The sequence below is a fragment of the Polypterus senegalus genome, chromosome 6 (genome assembly GCF_016835505.1).
Source record: "Polypterus senegalus isolate Bchr_013 chromosome 6, ASM1683550v1, whole genome shotgun sequence".
Taxonomy (NCBI): domain Eukaryota; kingdom Metazoa; phylum Chordata; class Cladistia; order Polypteriformes; family Polypteridae; genus Polypterus; species Polypterus senegalus.
The window spans coordinates 86882935-86902199 of NC_053159.1; the positions used below are offsets into that span (position 1 = coordinate 86882935).

Sequence of the window (19265 nt, forward strand, 5' to 3'; positions counted from 1 at the left end):
AGTTCATATTACAAAGGCTTGATTCCTACATAGTCAGCTTTTTGAATTTATGATTTGGTCTCTTTATTATTTAAAGCTACAGAGGGCTATTTTCCTATGAATAACAATGAACTATCTGATGCTTGCCTGTCTGTGCACCTTGCAGAAAAGGCAGCTCCACCCTTCTCTCTCTCTCTCTCTCTCTCTCGCTGCTCTTATTGAAGGCTCCCTGCATTTATAAAAGTGGGTGAGCCCATCTCTGCTGACTGTGTTGAGTCAGAAGGAGCCAGATCAGCTTTCTCTTTGGCTCATCTTTTCTGAGTGAAGTAGGGAGTGCCGCCAGCAAGGTCGGCAAGTCAGAATGAATTTATTTTCTGGACTGCTGCCCTAAAGCACCGGGGTCCAACACTTGTGTGCATGCTTATAAACACACACACACAAGGATGCTCTGCAGACATCTGGTAAGTCACAAAAGCCTGCATTGTGTATAGTTTAAGGCCACACGTGAGGAAAAAAACGGAATATGTTTTTGTTCTTAATTTGTACTGCTGTAAAACATCTTCTGCTAAGAATGCTAGATCTTTATAACTGTAGCTATATTACATTACTGGGATCTGAAAAAAGTATGTCATTATTTTCCAGAATAACTTATGCTTATTATTATCTTTAACTGAACTTTTAGCTTCTTAGTCTATCAATACATGTGTGTTAGCTTTCTTGTGTATTATTTGATGAGCTGTCTTTGTGCATTAAAGACAGAATTTCCAGCAGTACAGATAAATATTAAGCAAAGAATTGACTTCTTGTAATTCCCTGTCTTCTTAGACGATGTTGCAAACAAAATCTTAAGTGTGATTTCTAAAAAAACTGTCAAAAGCAGAGACAGCGTTTTTAAAAAACGTGTATGAAGCACATGTTGTTTTTCAACTTTTTGCGGGGCTTTAACAGTACAATACCACAAGTACTTCTAGAAATATAGTCTAGTCTCGTTGGACAGTGCTTATCCTGTAGCAGTGGATGTAAATATTTTTGCAATACTTCTCTTTTGATGCAATTCTTCTGCAACATCTGCTCTGAAAAATCCAGGGGGGAAAAAGGTGTATGCTCCACTAAATAAAACAATGACCATCTATCTTTACTACCTGCTATTATTATTATTATTATTATTATTATTATTATTTAGTTACCTTTGCTGGGAAGATTAATAGAGGTATACCGTGTGATGAAGTGGTATGAAAGTCAGTCTAATGGTGTTTAAACAAGCTCAATGTTAAACTTGCTTGCAATCCACTTAGCTCCTATGGATTTAAAAAATCCAATGCAATTGAATAGTAGTGTTAATTCATTAGGCTGGTATGGTTGACATTTCTGCCTCGCAGCTCCAGGAACATCAGCTCAGTTTCTGCCCTGCTCAACCTCTGCTTCGGAGTTTATGGAGTTTACATTATTCCTCAGGTGTTCACCAAAATTTATCTGAAGGCATACAGGTTTATTTTATCAGGCCAAAGACATGCATGTTAGGTCGATTGGATTGGATTTTAGAGCTCTTTAATAACCTGGCATCTAAGCTGACTCCTGCTCTTCATCCAACACTGCCAGGATAGACTGCAACTTTCATTGACCTTCTACTAATAAAATAGGTGGATATAACATAATTATGATAGGTGAATATATCATAATTGTTTTTTCCATTTGATAAAAAAAAATGGATTTAAAATTTTATGAACATTGCTTTTTATAACAAACTTCTGAGTTGTAAGGATTTTCATTAGTGGTATGTTTTAAAACGTTACTTTGGGATTATCAATTAAAATACTCTTGAGAATATAAAAAGTTTCTGCATTATCTTCTGATATCATTAATGTATTCCTCTTATTGTTTGGGAATGTTAGTATTGAGTTATTTGATAAGCTGTTATTTTCATTAACGTACTATGCACAGTAATATGGCCTAATGATCCATAGAGGATTACATTTGTTATCATTATGAATAATGACTGGGGTCATTATGAATAGTCAGACAAAATGAAATAACTATAAAATCAAATGTATTGCTCTTAAAAATGATTTTGAATTAATGTGAGTGCAGCATAAATATTTGACTAGTACTTATGAAATGGCTTTAATATCGTATTTCTGTCATATACCTTTTAAGTCAATATGATTATTGTTAAAATTAATATGACCTTATTAAGTAATTTTCAATTAGAATACTTATCAATACTAAAAATGGAATTTGGCTGCCTCTAGAAATTCTTCACAGCTCCAGGGGTCTAGGATGAACTCACTGCCCCTTTCTGTGGTGAGTTAGCATGTTCTCCTATAGTCTGCCTCGGTTTTCTAAGTATACAACACTGTCTGCCCACCTCCCAAAGATGTGTAGACAGAAATGGGTGAGTTTTGGATTTCATACATAATTGCTGTTATGTAATATTTGGAAATACAACAGTGTAAGTATAAACTTTGTCTTTTATGTAATATTTGGAAATACAACAGTGTAAGTATAAACTTTGTCTAAGTTTAATGCATGATTTTTAGCTCTTGGGAAAGCTGATATTATCTTCTGCTTGTAATATGTCAACTTACATTGAAAAAGCTACATTTTTCCTATACATGGCAGGTCTAGATATTCTCCTTGTTTCTTTATGGGATGCATATGACAAATCTTTTTAGATGCCATTGGAAATCAATCAGAATGTGTAATGACTTTAGTTGTGAAAGATATAACTTAGAAATTACATTTGAACAGAGGTGCCTACATCAAGCAGTTGCGGAGATTTCTTACTTGTGTACTTACAGTATGTATTTTCAGTCTGGAAATGTATTAATAATCTACCGCTGCCTCATATGATAATCAGCCTTCACTCATTGGGCTGTGCATAGAAAGGCAACATGCTGCAATGAATGAAAAGATGGATCGATTATTTCAGGGTTGACATTTATTAGTTTAAACAATTTGATTCTCATTTTGTAGACAGGCAGACTGCAGCAAGCACATACAGAGTCTGAAGCCTGCGGGCTTCAAGTGCTTATAAAGTCAATGAGTTGAGCGTTCCCTTACAAGTGAATCTCAATGAGACATCTGGGATATTGTGAGTAGGCCAGGGTCGTCTACTGTAAATGTAATCCTGTTTTGTGTTTATTAAAAATGTCATTATGCAATATACCGTAGTGAAAATGAGGTTGCCCCTAATTCATATTAGTCATTTTAACATGTTTTAACACCACTAATAATCTGTATAGAGCCTTTCTGCAAACTTTTATTACTCCTATTTTCCATTACAATTCTATAAAGGAATGTAAACAAATTAGCAAATCTTATACAAATATCAAAAACAGATCACTTTAGTCTTAACTTTGTATTAGAGGTGAACTCTGCAGAAGAACACGTGATGAGAGAGGCTTGTTTAATTCTGAATTTAAGTACTAAGTAGTGAGAAACATGAATGAAAAAGTTTAAATAGGACATTTGCAGCAAATCTGGCTTTATGAATAACAGAAGTGGCACATTGGCTCACCTTACCAAATGCTGAGTGAAATCTAAAATAATAATAAATATTATATACATATATCTACCACTAGAGAAGGTCAGGAGAGGACTCATAAACATCGAGTCGCTTTACTTTACCAAAGGGCAGTCATCAGACGTGCTCTATATCTAAAAAATAAAATACGATGAGGTTGTCTATGCTATTAGAGCACATGACATGACAAAGTCTAAAAATTCCATCCAAAAAGACTCTGACATTCTCCAGACTTAATCTGAATAGTGAACAATTAACTGAGGAGACAGCTAGTATACAGTATATATATATATATATATATATATATATATATATGAAGAAATCACAAAACCAGCAACGTGATCATAACTGGAAAAGGAAATCAATGTATGGACAGTTTTGAAACTATGTTGAGAAGGCACACATTGGTGTTCAGGGGTGATTCATCTGGATGAAATGGCAAGCCATCACGCCTTCACATGAAGCCAGTATTTTTGACATCCAAGATCAGTCAGTGAAAACTAAATACTACATAAGACAAATCCTTAAACAACCAGAAGAAGATCCAGTAGTTTTGTGTCGCCTTTGTAAAAAATGTGATGGGACCATCATCACATTGTCAGTGGTTGTGAAACACTGGTCAATACATCCTATCAATGGCGTCACAACAATTTGGTAAAATATATCGACTGGACTCCAGCTAAGGATAATAATTTCCAAGTGCCAAGACAATGATGGAAATGGAGTTTGGAAGAGCATAAAATACTGGAAAATACTACATGTAAGATTCTCCTGGAGCTCCTTGTTCAAACGGATGTTACAGTCAAGCCAACCAACCAGACATTATCTATTCAAATCTATGCACTAATAAAACTTTTGTAATAGATATCTCTGTGCCGTCAGACAATAACATCGGTCCAAAAGAAAAACATAAATTAGAGTACTACCATCAGGTCCTACACAAGATTAAAAGTCTTTGGAAAGCAGACACAGAAATAGTCAATTTCATCACAGGTGCTACTGGAGTTATCGCTAAATCCACCATATACTCAAAAGATCTCACCCAACATCAACATCTCTATTCTATAAAAACAAGCATCGATATGTATGGCATCCATCGTGAGCAGAGTCCTTGGCATGGTTATCAGTAATTAACACTATACTGTATATTTTCCTTTGAGATGACCCTGACTAGTCATCCTAACCCTAACTAAGATTAAATTCTCGAATTTACCCCTTGCCAAAGACTTTCAACTGTGCTTTCTCTCAAGAAGTCTCTTGAGCAGGCATAATTTTCATATCAGCTGAAAAGCTGTGCGTTCCAAATAATAATAATAATACATTTTATTTATATAGCACTTTTCTTATGCTCAAGGTACATTATTTAATCTATGGCTATATTGGTCATCTAATTACAAGATTACAGATGCAGAACCAGTTTTATATGTGCTGAAGAATGATAAATATGCCATTGTATCATTGTTGTAAAATAACAACCAAAATGAGAAACATGGGATTCAGATGAATATAAAAGCCAGAAAAATAAGAGTTTCCAAGGCAAACAGTGGTGGTGGAAGTAAAGCAGCCAGGAGTGCTGCTTTCCATGTCAACTGTTAGGACTGTGGATTCTACTTTCAGAAATAGTGTGATATGTGGTGCATGGTACACCAGTAGAAACAAAACACTAATTGAAATTTGTCACATACCAGAAATTTCCACATGTCAGTTTTTACTGTGGTTAAGCTCAACTTGTCACAGAAGCAATGCACCTGTTGAAGTATTGTATTGAGAAGTGGGAATTTTGTTACCTTCAGACACAACACGGTATGTGGCGGTACAACGGAGGAGATGGAAAATGAAAGTGAAGAATGAACAGTGGGCTTTCTTTATGAAAATATGGGAATCTTTGGAATGTGGTAATGGTCATGGATGAAAAAGAAATGAATAGAAAAAGAAATATGATTTGAATACAGCTTTACTGAAATGTTGCCATGTGAACTGAAGCACATACACACACTTGCATGTATTCTGTGTTGCTACCCAAATGCAGCGAAATACTCTCCTCCAGACAACTATACAATAATCATAGAAAAATATCACTTATAATTACTAATATTTTTTCAGTACACATAATAAAAAAGTTCATATGCTAATCTGAATAACTACTAGAGTTTAAGTTATTTTAGTTAGATAAACAAAGTATATAAACTCACCTGATATTATATTGCAGTGTTTTCACACCTTTGAAATACAAAGTACACTGCCAGCATCAATTTGACATGGGGGAAAAGGAAAAAAATGTGAGGCGTAAAAAATACAGAGGCAGCTAACTTACAATGCTTCATCAGACCCAACGATGTATGCAGATCAAGGTTATTACAGTTTTGCCTTTTTATATTAGTTTTTATTTCTATGTCTTTTCTGACCTTACTTTGAAATTCAGTTTAGTTTTAGTTTTCCTTCATCATATATTTTTAGTTTAATTTATTTTTTTTTATATCTATTAGTTTCTGTTTTAGTTTTAGTAATTAAGGTATGGTTAAAGAGCTACTATGAAGTTTAGTTTTGTAGGGTTTGGATATAAGTTTAATGTTAATGGAAGCTTACCACACTACATGGTTTACTATTGTTTTTGTCTGATAAAAAGAAGAATAATCAAAACCAGATACCGAATATGAACAATTTTATAATTTAAAAAATATTTTCTATATCATTTATGCTGAACAAATGTGCGTGGATTGTTGGCACTTTTTATCTTTTCCTTTTATTGCCCAGAATGGACCAATTTGTAATGAAAGTTATGTGAATTTTAAAGTTTGAGGGTTTTTTTACTCTAAATGTCTACTACACCCAGCATTTCCCACTCCAAGACAATATGCCTATAATGAATGCCTTTAATATTGCACTAAAATATCTCCCATACTGGGGTTTGTTATTTTCTATCAGCCATATTGATCTCTGATTCCATCTAAGGCACATACAATTTATAGATAGAATTTTCCCAACTGCAGGCCCAAAAAGACATGAAAAAAATCAAAAATAGATTCTACTGTGTTCTGACAGGTGTGATCATGAAAATCATGGGGGTTTAGGAAGAACATGGCTCTTAGGCTTGAATCAGTGTGCAGACTCCACCTAGCTGTATTATTAAATGATTTCAGGCATTTGAATTACATCTTGATATACAACAAGCGCAAAGAAAGGCGGCACAGTAAATCGCTTTCTATCTCACATGCTTTATGCACCCGTATTCAGCTGGATCTGTCACCATAAATGCTGTGTGGCTCCGTCACCAGCCACCATTCACTGGATGAAATATATGCGGGTGGCTCTTGGTGGATTACTTTCTGTTTTAGAATTATAAGGGTTAAAAACTATTGCAAAGAATATTCGTTCAAAAATGAAAACTAAAAATATTTTTAGTAAATTATTATTTTATTTCAATTAGTTTTTCCAGCTACTTTAATAGTTTTGTTTAGTTTTAGTTTTTCATTTTGGTTTTGTTAATTATTTTATTTCAGTTTGCGAAAATGTTTTTTTAATAATGGTTTCAGTTTTGGGTGGCACGATGGCACAGTGGGTAGCGCTGCTGCCTCTCAGTAAGGAGACCTGGGTTCGCTTCCCGGGTTTTCCCTGCATGGAGTTTGCATGTTCTCCCCATGTCTGCGTGGGTTTCCTTTGGGTGCTCCGGTTTCCTCCCACAGTCCAAAGACATGCAGGTTAGGTGCATTGGCGGTTCTAAATTGTCCCTAGTGTGTGGGGTGTGTGCACCCTGTGGTGGGCTGGCACCCTGCCCAGGGTTTGTTTCCTGTGTTGGCTGGGATTGGCTCCAGCAGACCCCCGTGACCCTGTAAATAGGATATAGCGGGCGGGATGGATGGTTTTAGTTTTCGTTAACTATAATAACCTTGATGCAGATGTTCTTTTGAACATGAAAAGACCTAGTAGACCTGGTAGATGGCCATGAATGAGGTGCCTTTTAAAAAATATGATTAGAGTACAGTTATATTCATTTGTTGGTGCATGTATTGAATCATATGCACATACTTGCACAAACAGTATTGATTCACACACACACACAAACTCATACATGTGCAGTCTTATGGCAGATGCAGACACAAGGAAACAAAGCTGACTAGTTATTCTTGCTCTTGCCTACATTGTTGGGTATGCTGCCTATGCTTTGTAATGTTTTCACGCACCTTAGGATACAAAATACACAGTCAGCATCAATATGATGTGTGCAGTGCTCTGTATACACAGTGCTCTATATACACAGCCTCCACTGTCCACAATATGCCATCTTGTTTGTCCTCCTTTCTCCACATCATAATGGTGCTGGCTGCAGCTTTGCTGCTCTCAGACACTTGGCACACTTTGATGCTGGCTGCATATTGTGTATTATAAGTTATGTAAAAACATTACACATGAGGTGGCACTTTTTACTTAAGATTTTTGCCCAGCTGCCAGACAGATTTCATTCCAAAACAGTATTTATTATTTAGTAAATGTGTTCTCTGTCTGATTTGTTTAATTGCCGTTTACATGACTGCTCAAATATACGAGGATAAATCAAAAAGTAAAGGCAATTTGAAAATGATGTCGTATCTGCAACGGATAGAAGCTGATGCAATACAAAACAATTGTGATGACTTATGGGTATTTATAACATGCACAGTGCAGTATTCTAGTCTAGTTGATGTCAACGTCAAGTAAACATGGGACGCTCCACTGTGGGACTGCATGATTGTTGAACAACGTGACGTAGTGAGATTTTTTTTTTAGGCAGAAGGAGTGAAACCTGCTGAAATTCACCGAAGGATATTGGCTTGTGCAGATCAGTAAGCTGTTTGAGTACGCATGTTGCACAAACTTTACAGAACCCCAAGTCATTATGCATTTTAGCATGTGCAGATCTGTAGCTGATATCCAAATGTGCAGTGTCAGGGCACAACGTACTCTGTCTTCTCTGATGAAAGCATTCATCATTTGTTTAATGCCCACTTTGTCTCATCATTATCAGAGAAGGATCAAGCTACAGGAAAAACATTTTCACAAACAAACACATATCCTATATTTCTACACATTTCTGAATATTATTTATTTTACTTCATAAGCATTTGTGATGTTCCTTTAAACTCCCCAGTGCATTTAATACATGACATTCATGACAAACTCAGTTCACTTAGTGATGGACAAACATACACTATTACTCTTTGGAGAAACTCACTGCATAAATATAGTCCATAAACATTCACTATTGCTTTTTGGACAAACCCAATTCATTTTGTTTATTTTCAAAGGGACATATTGAATGTTGATGTGACTGAGCAAGTGTAGTCCAGGTCTTGTCTTGTGGTGAGCAAAGCCTTCAGTCAGGGCAGTTCATATGGTTCTGCACTTCTTTCCAAAAATTGTTCATTATGGAGAGGATTCTCTCCACAGGCACATTGGTTCCTGGAAAACTCATTGCATATTTAATGAGGAAACAAATTTTTCTGGAATGTATGTGCTTCTGACTAAATATATCTACCCAACATTTATTAGATATCGTAGATGTACTGTTCTTCTCCTGCAGCTTTTCCACAGCATACTTCCTGATGCAGGGTGTCAAAATCAAGGAGCTCTGACTTACTGATCTGGCACTGGACCTTCAACATCAGATACTGTGCTGAAATTTCAACCTGTTGTGCAGGAAAACATTTTGCATATTTTTGTACATAACTCTATTTAAAAAAAAAGCATGGATACATGCATTACTGTTACTAGTGTGGAATGACAAACCGAAGAACATTTTGCAGGATTCTAAGTAACCTAAAAATATTGTTTTTACTCTCTCTTATAGCTAAGAAATATGAGTTATGTGTCAAATGTTATGTGTGCAGGTCGTGCAGGCATCAGTGACGTGCGGTGAGGTTCATGGCTGGTCAGGCACTGACTTCTTCAGAGTCTGATTTCCAAATACAGTATATGAACCCAAAAAAGTAGCTTATTAACTATTCAATTGGCAGCATGCACATTGACTACTGGTTATGTTTCATATTTCATCAGCATTCTTTACACACATATAGGTAAGGTACATATTTGGCTAAGAAAGAAGTTACATTTATAGTGGCGAGAGAGAGCATTTGCTCTGGACCCTCCATGTTTACTTTCCACTGAAATAACTATCCATCCATCCATCCATTTTCTAACCCGCTGAATCCGAACACAGGGTCACGGGGGTCTGCTGGAGCCAATCCCAGCCAACACAGGGCACGTACCAATCCTGGGCAGGGTGCCAACCCACCGCAGGACACACACAAACATACCCACACACAAAGCACACACTAGGGCCAATTTAGAATCGCCAATCCACCTAACCTGCATGTCTTTGGATTGTGGGAGGAAACTGGAGCGCCCGGAGGAAACCCACGCAGACACGGGGAGAACATGCAAACTCCACGCAGGGAGGACCTGGGAAGCGAACCCGGGTCTCCTAACTGTGAGGCATGATAATAACTAAAGTACTATATAAAAAATTTATTTCTTTAAGTATTCACAATTAAACCAAAAAATACTATGCTTTAAATATCTTTATTATCTTTTCCCAATGGGGCACACTCTACAGCAGTTAAAAGGCCTGTAACTCTGTGAAGGACTCTGCCCATTCATGCAAATACTGTATGTGAGGCATTGGCCATAAAAACTACACACCTCATCTTTGAACACCTGCTGCTTTTGTGGGTCATCTAAGATGGACAGTAAGTTTTTTTCCCTGAAGATGTCTAGCAATTTAACTTGTAATACAATAATATGAATATTTAAAATACAAATAATAGTAGTGTGGTGAAGATCATTAGGACAAACAAACCTTCAATCCCATGAATCATGCAGTGTTTTTCTCAATCAGCTTCTCCTGCAGGTTGTTCAACAGGGACACTCTCATTGTTCAAGGGTGCACTCATTGAATGCTTTCAGTTGATTGTGAACAAACCACATATAGATTTCACACAAAGACTTGTCCCAAAATTGCACAGTTGTTATGGGTGCCTTCCCCTTAGATTTGAAATAGGACAGGAGTTCTTTACAGAGCCTGATCACCCTCTTAACAGCAGGCATTAGGAGAGCCAATGGACTTTGCCAATCCCAAGGAAACATGCATAATAAATGTAAACAAAGTCACAAAAGTTCTTCAGCTATTCCATCCAGATTCGAGATACTGTAGACGTACATGACAAAGACCTCAATGTCATGGGAAACAGAGTCTGATGCTGTTTGCAAACAGTTATACTCAATATGATCAGCACAACTCACTCCTACAGTATTGTTGGATGTTCAGCAGGGGGAATATTTCATTTTAACTGTTCCTTCTTTTACTTAGACTTCAAGAACCTCATTTAATTTCTCCCTGCAAAAACTCCCACAGCTTGGCATGCTTTCCCCGTATCTGACTTTGTCTCTTAAAAGAAAAGTGCCAAATGTGCCAGGATGCATTTAGGTGGCAAGCTGGCAATTGATTCAAATGGGGGCCGGAGATGGCAGGATCTAAAGACATGCCCACTTCTTCACCAGGTTTTGCTTTGGAGGGTGGAAATGGTGGGCTCTAAAGACACGCCCACTTCTTCACCCTGTTTTTCCTTCTGAATTGAGCCTTGCACGGTGGCGGGTGCAGGTCACACAGCTATCAGTGACGTGCGGTGAGGTTCATGGCTGGTGAGGCACTGACTCCTTCAGAGTCCGATTTACAAATATATTAACCCAAAAGAGCAGTTTATTCACTATCCAACTGGCAGCAGGCACATTGACTACTGGTTATGTTTCATATCTCATCAGCATTCTTTACATATAATTAGGAAAGGTACACATTTGGCTAAGAAAGAACATTACATTTATAGTGGTGAGAGAGCGCATTTGCTCCGCATCCTCCATGTGTTCTAAATTTGCAGTTGCAATTCCATAATTCATACTCATTCAATACAAATGAAAGTATTGAGTGATGTACCAAAAATGGATTTCAATTTTGACCTTAATTGAAGTATTTAGTTGTTTTTAAAAAATTTTAATTCTGATGCTTTAATCAATTTTAATACAGACTGTTCAACAAAAGGATAACAAGAACAACAAAAGAATATTTTATTTAAGGACAAAATTTAGTTTTTAAATATTGGATTGTTTTTTTTTTCTTAGTCTGATCCCATTTTTTATAAAATTGAAAACCATTTATGGTCTTACCTTTATTTGTAAGTAAAGTCCATGCACCTATCCTTCTCTGTGAAAGTCTTTGTCACTTTCTTGTAAAAGTCCTCCTTATTTTCCTTTAGTTTTAAAAATCTTAATCTTCCATTTTGGCAGTCAGTCAGAACAAAAAATAAAAATAAATGGACCGCTGCAGTGCACTTAACTTTATGATATCGCTAACTTATTGGCACAAGTTGGGTGTGCAGTGGGTGAGAAAGAAGACTTATGGAATGAGTTGGATGAAGTGATGAACAGTTTACCCAAGGGACAGAAAATGGTGATTGGAGCAGATTTGAATTGACATGTTGGTGAAGGGAACAGAGGAGATGAGGAGGTGATGGGTAGGTATGGTGTCAAGGAGAGGAATGAAGAAGGTCAGAGGATAGTGGATTTTGCCAAAAGGATGGACGTGGCTATGGTCAATACGTATTTTAAAAAGAGGCAGGAACATAGGGTTACGTACAAGAATGGAGGAAGATGCACACAGGTAGATGACATCCTATGCAGAAGAGTTGATCTGAAGAATATTGAATACTGCAAAGTGGTGGCAGGGGAAAGTATAGTTAAGCAGCATAGGATGGTGGTCTATAGGATGACGTTGGAGATCAAGAAGAGGAAGAGAGTGAGGGCAGAGCCAAGGATCAAATGGTGAAGGTTGAAAAAGGATGACTGCAAGGTTGAGTTTAGGGAGAAGGTGAGACAGGCACTGGGTGGCAGTGAAGAGTTACCAGATAGTTGGGCAACTACAGCAGATGTAGTAAGGGTGACAGCAAGAAGGGTGCTTGGCGTGACATCTGGAAAGAGGAAGGAGGAAAAGAAAACTTGGTGGTAGAATGAGGAAATACAGGAGGGTATACAGAGGAAGAGCATGGCAAAGAAGAAGTGGGATAGTGAGAGAGATGCAGAAAGTAGACAAGATAGATAGATAGATAGATAGATAGATAGATAGATAGATAGATAGATAGATAGATAGATAGATAGATAGATAGATAGATAGATAGATAAATAGATACTTTATTAATCCCAAGGGGAAATTCACATAATGTAATGTGATGATTAGTGAGCAGCAGGATGGTTTCTTGTCAAGAAAGAGCACCACAGATGCAATGTTTGCTCTGAGGATGTTGATGGAGAAGTTTGGAGAAGGCCAGAAGTAGTTGTATTGCGTCTTTGTGGACCTGGAGAAAGCATATGACAGTGTGCCTCGAGAGGAGCTGTGGTATTATATGAGGAAGTCAGGCAGAGAAATATGTAAGAGTTGTACAGGATATGTACAAGGGAAGTGAGACTGTGGTGAGGTCTGCGGTAGGAGTGATGGATGCATTCAAGTTGGAGGTGGGATTACTTCAGTGATTGGCTCTGAGCCCTTTCTTATTTGCAATTCTGATGGACAGGTTGACAGAGAAGATTAGACAGGAATCCCTGTGGACTATGATGTTTGCTGATGACATTGTGATCTGTAGCGATTGTAGGGAGCAGGTTGAGGAGACCCTGGAGAGGTGGAGATATGCTCTAGAGAGGAGAGGAATGAAGGTCAGTAGGAACAAGACAGAATACATTTGTGTAAATCAGAGGGAGGTCAGTGGAATGGTGAGGATGCAGGGAGTAGACTTGGCGAAGGTGGATGAGTTTAAATACCTGGGATCAACGGTACAGAGTAATGGGGATTGTGGAAGAGAGGTGAAAAAGAGAGCTCAGGCAGGGTGGAATGGGTGGAGAAGAGTGTCAGGAGTAATTTGTGACAGACGAGTATCAGCAAGAGTAAAAGGGAAGGTCTACAGGATGGTAGTGAGACCAGCCATGTTATATGGGTTGGAGAGTGTGGCACTGACCAGAAAGCAGGAGACAGAGCTGGAGGTAACAGAGTTAAAGCTGCTAAGATTTGCATTGGGTGTGACGATGATGGATAGGATTAGAAATGAGTACATTAGAGGGTCAGCTCAAGTTGGACGGTTGGGAGACAAAGTCAGAGAGGCGAGATTGCGTTGGTTTGGACATGTGCAGAGGAGAGATGCTGGGTATATTGCGAGAAGGATGCTAAGGATAGAGCTGCCAGGAAGAGGAAAAGAGGAAGGCCTAAGTGAAGGTTTATGGATGTGGTGACGGAGGACGGGGATGCAGAGGACAGAAAGATATGGAAGAAGATGATCCGCTGTGGCAACCCCTAATGAGAGCAGCCGAAAGAAGAAGAAGATTGGTGCCTAGAGCCTCTGCGTAGAAGAACAGCAGGATCAAGCACCTGTTTGACTCACAGCTGCCCCCCTCGGAGCGGGACGGTACTGTCTGCCTCACCTTGTGCCTTTTCACTGCGGATTTATGACCGATCAGCAAGACTCAATATGTCACACACATTTATTAAAGATATTAGGCAGACTGTGGAAAGTCATGGTGCATGTCTGCAAACATTATATTGGCAACAAACAGAAAGACAGAAACAGGCAGGCCAATTTAGCAATTTTGACTATAAAAATGATCAAAGTTATTGGAATCATACAGAAAACAAATTTATAGCCCAGACCAGTGGACAAATTTATTTTATGTTATCACTATTAGTTTTTCTACTTTTTATGGCGGTTATTGCCTTGCCATAACAAGTTTTAGGGAAAATATCACGGGTGAGGGTTCTTTGATTAGTAAAGATGTATGTTATGTGTGATGTAAAATTCAAACGTCCTTCTGATAAACGCGATACTTACCTGCCTACCATTTGAAAGAAACAGGAGCAAAACCATTAATGAAATGTGGAACTACACTGGATAAGGCTTTAAACAGCTTTGCAAAGTGTTCACTGTGTAACAAAATTTTAAAGTGGAAATCACGAGACAATGGGCATAGCCTAAAAGCACAAATCACGATAGCTGGATGTCATGAAGTCGGTCAGCATGAAGTTCTTTATCAGACACCAGGAATCAAAGTTTTGACTGTTGATAAAATAAGAGCTACCAAATGGTCATCCAGGGACGTAAGACAAGGTTATAAAAATCACATTCAGTCAATCGTAAATGTAATGATATATGACCACTTTTAGTAACAAAGTATTTGTATATTCCACTCTTCTTAAGTAAGAGACTGTGACATTCTTTCAACATAAAAAGTACACATTAAGTGTTACAGTATCTTTCCAATGACAAGTATTTAATATAATGAACAAAAAACGTGTCCTTGCTCAAACACTGCAGAGGTTACCTGGATCACTATCTAGCTCAATATACAAAGTTGTACCAGCACACTTACTGGATGAATTAGCTATTTTAATTTCAATTTTAAAGGGTGCATTTCTAGACAGTTTTCCTTTTCTTTGTATTTGAAGGGTCCTCTTTGAAAGAGGGAATATATTGTAATTATTACAGGTATTTTTGGTTTCACTTTATTTTCACCCATTTCTTCCAATACAGGTAAGCAAGGGCAATAGGCAACATACAAAAAATAACTCTAGATGAGGTGCCAGTTAACAGTGCACATACACTCACTCTTCACAGGCCACTGCAGAGTTACCATTAACCTGTACGCCTGTAAAATGTGGGGGGATACCTATGTGTACTCATCAGCTAAATTTATACAGTAAGTGACCGGGCTTGATCTCAACTCATGACTCTCAAATTATTGCAAATAAACATAAGAATCTGCACTGTACTGAGGACTGGCATTTGGTTTACTATTAAGTATCAAAAAACACATATAGTCTTAGGAAATGTAAACTTGGTGTAGAGTTAAGGTGGCATGGTGGTGCAGTGGGTAGCACTGCTGCGTCGCAGTTAGGAGACCTGGGTTCACTTCCGGGTCCTCCCTGCGTGGAGTTTGCATGTTCTCCCTGTGTCTGCGTGGGTTTCCTCCTGGTGCTCTGGTTTCCTACCACAGTCCTAAGACATGCAGGTTAGGTGCATTGGCAATCCTAAATTGTCCCTAGTGTGTGGGTGTGTGTGTGTGTGTGTGAACCTGTGGTGGGCTGGCGCCCTGCCCGGGGTTTGTTTCCTGCCTTGTGCCCTGTGTTGCCCTGTGTGACCCTGTAGTTAGAATATAACGGGTTGGATAATGGCTGGATTGATGGATGGTGTAGAGTTAATTGACATACAAATGTGGGTTCAAGTGGGTTTGGACTGAACTGCAGGAGGCTGCAGGTACGTTTGAAGTTTACTTTTAGTACCTGTGCAAACCTTTGTTCTGAAATCAGATATAGCACCAAAGATGCTGGTGATGGTTTAGTCATGAGACATGTGCCTAGTCAATCAATGATGCAATGTTCGTTCATGGGGAGCGAATGGAGTGTTTCAGAATTCCATTTCTATAATCAAGTACACTTTATTTTACATAATACCATTAGTTGGATTCACCAAGGCAAGGATTTTGAGGAATGTTAGAGAAACTTAAGTACAAGGATTTGTGCCTAGTGGAAAGAGAGGAATTGAAGACGTTTCACATTAAACAGACTTAATTCAGGGAGAGCAGCTCTGGAAAGCAGAAAAACCAAATAAATAGAAAAATGATCATTCATCTCAATCAACAAGTATGAGATAAACTGCAGTCTATTTGAAGATCCACTGTAAATCAATTCTTCCATGGGATTAATAAAATGTCTAATATAATCTAATCTGGGTCCAACTGCAACTTGGCTAAGCTGTTTATGGCATCTCACTCTGCCACAGCCTTAGCTTGAACGGCAAAGGAGTGTGCAAGTGACACTGGACAAGTGCACATCTTCTTGAAAAATCTCAAAAACATACTTTTTTCAATATCTGTTTTCCTGTCCAGGGCGTCTTCATCAAATGAACTGTCATAAAACTTCATTTCAGCTCTCCCGAGGTTCCACATAAACTTAGTGTCACTTTAATTATCAAGGTTTAAAATATGGATAGTGTCACTTTAATTATTAAGGTTTAAAATATGGATGATCATCACAGAATCCCATTAGGATGGTCCTAATAAACCTGAGTCTTAATGACGGAGGACCATATCCTGGCCCACTCTGTGTACACACATCATAGTGGTGGAATATGGTAGTTTTGGTTTTACGGATGTTGTAGTATTATATTTGAACATGAGGAAAAACATGTTTCTTTCTCAACCAAAAATCCCAAATTATAGAGAGTTCAGCAGAGCTTCAGACTGATCCACATGAGGGTGGACTTTGTCCATTGATTTTTTAAACTTCATTTGATGTCTGGATGGATGAGGATAGTGATTTAGTTTGGTGTTTAACAAATTAAACTGAAAAAAAAATGATGTTCTTCTCTTCTTGTTTTCCATGTGTTTTCCATTTGACAGAAATGTACAGTACAAGATTCACCTTGTGCCTGCTGACAGTCGCTGGCAGCTCAGAGTCTCCTGAGAGGTGAGATGACAACCTTATTTTTAATTGTTAGATTGGAATTTCTGTCATTGTTCTTACTCATCATACGTTCAGTTTTTTTTTAATCTGTTTGCAAGTTTCTGTCCATTAAATGTGAATCTTGAGTTATTTTATATTTTCACTGGTTGAACAGGAATCTCCTTATCCCTTCTCCATGTTGATCGTAGGCGGTCTGTGTGACCTGAAGACGAGTTCTGTTTTAGGGTGCCCACAAGAATTGGCAAACTCTAGAAAGTATTTATTGCACTTTACAGGCAGACCAAATGCCTTTTATGCCAAGGCCATTTATCTACTTTAACATCATAGAGATGTCTGCCAAGAATCCATTTTCATTATTCTGGTGTATTACTAGATATGCATTAGCAGAAATAAAAAGCTTCTGCTGTAGACTACATTGCAAAATCAAAGAAATACACTTAAGGTTAGTCATAAACTTCCAAATGGTTTCACCTTATTTGTCTGGCTTTACACTGCATTATCATATAAGACCTGGAATTTGCTTTTCAAGCGTTTTAGTTTTATTTTTTTGTCTGTGTAGATATATTCCAGTACACCTCTGTAAGGGGAATATGTGTGTATCTGTGCAATCTGAAAGCAGACAAAAACACAAAGATTCTTCAATAATTTTCTTACCCATGTATTTGAATACTCATTGATCTTTTTGAGATATTGGCAAGGTGGCATAGTGGCACAGCAAATAATGCCTCAAATCACATGGATCCTTGTTCATTTTGGTGCCTTCTTCATAGTTTGCATGTTCATCCTATTTTTTCCTGCAAGGATATGCAGTCGGATTGTCATTTTATAAACTGGCTTAGTGAACATGTGAATGTGCTGTCTGGTACAGCTTGGCCAATTTTAAGATGCATACCCTCCTGTTCTGCTTTGTGCTTTAAATCAGTTTCTGTGAGGAAGTCTTGTTGAATTATGCTGAAAGTAAATGGAATGTACAGCAGTAATGATAGTGGCAGTAGCATTGTCACACCCATGTGCAGAATAAAGTGAAGTTCATACATGCATTGCTGACTAACCAACCTGGAACACTCCGCCACTCTCCGAGACCATAATAAATATACAAGTAGTTGTTTTGTCTTGGTAGAGTAATATATTACAGTAATCCCTCCTCGATCGCGGGGGTTGCGTTCCAGAACCCCCTGCGATAGATGAAAATCCGCGAAGTAGACACCATATGTTTGTATGGTTATTTTTTATATATTTTAAGCCCTTATAAACTCTCCCACACTGTTAACATTATTAGAGCCCTCTAGACATGAAATGACACCCTTTAGTCAAAAGTTAAAACTGTGCTCCATGACAAGACAGAGATGACAGTTCTTTCTCACAATTAAAAGAATGCAAACATATCTTCCTCTTCAAAGAATGCGTATCAGGAGCAGAGAATGTCAGAGAGAGAGAGAGAGAGAAAAGCAAAAAATCAAAAAATCAATACCTGCTTTTGGACTTTTAAGTATGCCGAAGCACAAAGAGGCATTTTGTAGAGGAGCGTCCGTATCTTCTAGGCAAACAGCCTCTGTGCAAACAGCCCCTCTGCTCACACCCCCTCCGTCAGGCAGAGAGAGTGAGAGAGGTGAGAGAAGCAAACAATCAAGCACCGCGCGGGGAGCATATCGTATATCATTGAGGAGTTTTAGTTAATATGTAATACGTGCTCTGATTGGGTAGCTTCTAAGCCATCCACCAATAGCATCCATTGTATGAAATCAACTGGGCAAACAAACTGAGGAAGCATGTACCATAAATTAAAAGACCCATTGTCCACAGAAATCTGCGAACCAGTGAGGAAGAGAAAACATTATTATTTAACTCACAGATATCAAGGACTGTGTTTTGAGTTGATCATGCTGCAGAGAGCTATATGATTTGTTCCTGATTTATGCAGAAAAGGAGTTGGGCTGTGTGCACAGCATTAAGGGACTAACTTTTATCATTTATAAGAAATGCTGACCTCTGATACTAACAGAAGACCCTGTGAAGAATGTAAGATCTTTATGAACTATAAGAATGTTTAAATTGATTCTAAGTGTGTATAATTAGAAAGGTGTATTCCTTAGGAATGCAAATGGCTGTTTGTTTCATGTTTTAGGTCACTCCAGTATGTCATAAATTAAGATTTAACCTTAAGCTATGTAAAACCTTGGAATGAACTGCTAGAGGTTTTTTTTCTTTTCTAGGATATAAAAAAGAGAACATTTTTAC

General features: G+C 37.9%; 1 protein-coding gene across 1 annotated transcript in view; it reads left to right on the forward strand.

Annotated features, from left to right (window-relative positions):
- The first annotated feature begins 249 nt into the window (after positions 1 to 249).
- The window catches only part of plcd4b (phospholipase C, delta 4b), a 156857-nt gene continuing 137841 nt past the window's right edge, over positions 250 to 19265 (forward strand). The window contains exons 1-2 of the mRNA XM_039756491.1: positions 250 to 440; positions 16964 to 17030. The gene's annotated coding sequence lies outside the window, so the exon portion shown is untranslated. The remainder of the gene's footprint in view (positions 441 to 16963; positions 17031 to 19265) is intronic.